The following is a 4,387-nucleotide window of genomic DNA, read 5'->3' as shown; positions in this document are numbered from 1 at the left end:
AGATCTGATGTTGATTAGGAGACTGCTTCATCGAGCACATTCACACCTTCTTCCACAATAGACAGAATTTCCAATGGCCACCCATTTCAATTTGACTGCCATTCCCATTCCATTTCAGCATGTCAGTTCATAGTCTTCTGTCCCAATGAGTCCAAACTCAGTCTGAAGCACAACACCTCATGTTCCATCTTGGTACCCTCCAACCTGATGGCATCTACATTGATTTCTCTAACTTTTGGTAATTTCTCCCCCTCCTCCCCATTCTCTATTTTGCTTTTTCTCATTCTATCTCCCCTCTTAATCCTTCTCTTCTCACATGCTCATCACCTACTTCCCTTTGTTCCATGATCCACTATCCTCTCCTATTAGAGTCCTTCTTTCTCAGCCCTTCTTCCACTTAACACTTCCCAGCTTCTTTCTTCATCCTTCACACCCCACCCCTATCTACCCACCTTGCTCCTCATCTGATTCCATCTGTCACCTTCCAGCTTGTACTCCTTCCTTCCCCCAACCTTTTTTATTATTGCTTCTTCCCGCTCTTTTTTTCTAGTTCTGATGAAACATTGACTGTTTATTCCTCACCATAGATCTTGCCTGACCTGCTGAGTTCCTCCAGCATTTTGTAAGCATTGCTCACCTGACCTGCTCCAACCACGTAGAAGGCGTGGCCAAAAAAACTCACCAGAACCTTTATTTCATCAGGAGGCTAAAAAATTTAACACGTCTCTGTTAACTCTTAACATTCTTTATCAATGCATTGTAGAAGCATCCTATCTGGATAACCGCTCTGCCCATGACCATAAGAAACTCTAGAGCAATGTGGATGTCATCACAGCACTTCACAGAAGCCAGTCTCCCTTTGGTGAAGTGTCTGTATTTCTTACTGTGTCAGTGAAGCAGTCAGGATAAACAAAGAGCCCAGCCACCCCAGACACTCTCTCTTCTCCTCTCTCCCATGGAGCAGACCAGAAAGCACATACTGCCAGCTACAAGACTATTGAATGTTTCTGTAGTAAGATAATGAGGACTCTTGATCTCAGTCTACCTTGTTATGACCTTGCATCTTATTGCCTACCTGCATTGCACTTTCTCTGTAGCTGTTAGACTTTATTTTGCATCAGATATTCTTCACCTTGTACTGACTCAATGCGATTGTAATGAATTGATCTGTATGAACAATATGCAAAGCAAGCTTTTCACTGTATGTTAGCATGAGACTATAAGAAAGAAATTCAGAATCAGATTTAATATCACCAGCATATGTCACGAAAATTGTTGACTTTACAACAGCAGTACAATGCAATACATAATAATAGAGGAAAAATAGGAATTACAGGAAGTATATATGTGTGTGTGTGTGTATGTACAGTGTATATATGTATATATATATGTGTGTGTGTATATATATATACAGTATATATGTGTATGTATGTGTGTGTGTGTGTGTGTGTGTGTGTGTGTGTATATATATCTATATACACACACATCTACACATATATATAATTAAATTAAACAAGTAGTGCAAAAATAGAAATAAAGAGGTAGTGAGGTAGTGCTTGTAGGTTCAATATCCATTCAGAAATCAGATGGCCAAGGGGACGAGAGTTCCTGAATCGTTGAGTGTGTGCCTTCAGGCTTCTGTAACTCCTTCCTGATGGTAGCAATGAGAACAAGGCATGACCTGGGTGATGGGGGTCCTTATTGATGAATGCCACTCTTTTGACGGATCACTCCTTGAAGATATCCTGGATACTGCTGAGGCTGTTGCTCATGAAGATGACTAAGTTTACAAATCTCTGCAGCTTACTTCAATCATGAGCAGCACCACACCCACCCCCTGCTCCCATTACCAGATGCAGCCAGCTGGAAATCTGAAGAAATTTTTGAGTGTTTTGGAGTGTTCTTTTCAAACTCCTAATAAAACATAGTCACTGTTGTGCCTTCTTTGTAGCTGCATCAGTGTTGGGTCCACATTGGATCCTCAAAAATATTGACATCTAGGAATTTGAAGTTGCTCACTCTTTCCATATCTAATCCCTCTTTGAGGATTGGTGAGTGTTCCCTCACCTCATCCTTTCTGAAATCCACAATAAGTCATTTGGTCTTACTGATGTTGAGTGCAAGGTTGTTGCTACGGCACCACTCACCCAATAGGCTGAGCCGACAGGCTGGTCCTGGACTTATTTCATAATTTACTGGCATAATTTACATATTACTATTTAACTATTTATGGTTCTATTACTACTTATTATTTACGGTGCAACTGTAACAAAAAACAATTTCCCCCGGGATCAATAAAGTATGACTATGACTATGACAACTAATTGATATACCTCACTCACATACGTCCCCTCTACACCATCTGAAATTCTGCCAACAATGGTTGTATCACAAGAAAATTTATAGATGGCATTTGAGTTGTGCCCAGACACACAGTCATGTGGGTAGAGAACATAGAGCAGTGGGCTAAGCACACATCTCTGTGGTGCGCCAGCATTGATTGTCAGTGAGGAGGAGATGTTATTTCTGATTCACAAAGATTGTGGTCTACCGGTTAGGAGGTTCAGGATCCCATTGCAGGGGGAGGTACAGAGGCCCAGGTTCTGGAGCTTTTCAATCAGAACTGTAGGAATGAGTGTGTTAAGTACTGAGCTGTAGTCAATAAGCAGCATTCTGAAGTAAGCTGTGTAGTAAGTAAATTATTAGTTGTGTCCAGCTGATCCAAGAACGCGTGAACGGCTCGTGAGATTATATCCACCGTGGACTTATTGTGGCGATAGGCAAATTGCAGTGGGTCCAGATCCTTGCTGAGACTGGAGTTAATTCTAACCATAACCAACCTCTCCAAGCACTTCATCAGTGTCGATGTAGGTGCTACTGGACATTAGTCATTAAGGCAGCTCACCCTGCTTGTCCTGGGTATTGGTATAATTGTTGCTTTTTTGAAGCACGTGGGAACTTCCAACTGTAGCAAGGAGAGACTGAAAATGTCTTTGAACACCCCCGCCAACTGGTTGGCACAGGTTTTCAGAGCCCTGCCAGGTACTCCACTGGGGGCCTGTCGCCTTGTGAGCTTTCACCCTCTTGAAAAACAGCCTGATGTCAGACACTGAGACAGAGATTACAGGGTCACCAGGTGCTGCAGGCATCTGCGTACCTGTAGTTTTATTCTCCCTTTCAAAGCAAGCACAAAAGGTGTTGGGTTTGTCTGGGAGTGAAGCATCACTGGTATTCATGATGTTGGGTTTCGCTTTGTAGGAAGTAATGGCCTGCAAATCCTGCCACAGTTGACATGCATCCAATTTCGCCTCCAACCTCTCTCAGAATTGTTCCTTAGCTCTTGAAGTAGTCTTCTGCAAGTTGTACCTGGTTTTCTTTTACAGACCTGGTCGCCAGCCTTGAATGCCACAGATGTAGCCTTCAGCCAACTATGAACCTCCTAGTTCATCTATGGCTTTTGATCTGGGTATGTACAGAAAGTTCTCATAGGCACACGCTCATCCACACAGGTTTTACTGAAGTCAGTGACAACTGTGGAGTACTCATTCAGACTCGAAGATAAATCCCTGACTACAGTCCGGTCTACTAATTGAAAGCAGACCTGTTAGCACTCCTGTGCCTCCCTTGTCCATGCTATTTGTGCTGCAATCTTCAGTCTCTGCCTATTCTTGAGGAGTAGAAGTACAGGCGGCTGATCATACTTTTTAAAGCGTGGGCGTGGAATAGCACAGTAAGCGCTCTTGATGGTGGTGTAACAGTTGTCCGGTGCGTTGGTTCCTCTGATACTGCAAGTGATTTGTTGATACACTTTCAAGCTGACCTGGTTAAAATCCCCATTAATGATGGGGAAGGCATTAGGATGTGCTATTTCATGCCTAATGATTACATTGTCCTAGAGCTTGTTTGGCATTGTCCTGAGGTGGGACATACACCACAACCAAGATATTGGCTGAATTCTGCCGCGGCAGTGGATAGCACTTGATCAAGAGGTGTTCCAGGTCTGCTGAGCAGCGCCGCCACATTTGTACAGCACAAGGAGTTGATTATGAAGCACACTCCTCCTCCTCTGCCTTTGAATGACATGGCAGTCCTGTCCTGGCGATGCATTGTGAACCCATCAATTTGAGTTGCTACACCTGGAACGGAAGGGGTTAACCAAGATTCCGTGAAACAAAAAATGCAACTGGTCCTAATGCCCCTCTGGTATAGCACTCTAGCTCTGAGATCTTCAATTTTATTTACCAGAGATTGTATGTTTGCCAGCAAGATGGTCAGTATTGGGAGTCTAAATCTGTGTTTTCTTAGACAAACCTTTAAGCCAGCTCAGTATGCCTTCTTTCACCATCTTAAGGAGGAAGCAGAGTCAATTTGAGTTCCATTAATTTTA

Source organism: Mobula hypostoma, chromosome 4, assembly GCF_963921235.1.
Source record: "Mobula hypostoma chromosome 4, sMobHyp1.1, whole genome shotgun sequence".
NCBI classification, from domain to species: Eukaryota; Metazoa; Chordata; class Chondrichthyes; order Myliobatiformes; family Myliobatidae; genus Mobula; species Mobula hypostoma.
This window is presented reverse-complemented; position numbering follows the sequence as displayed.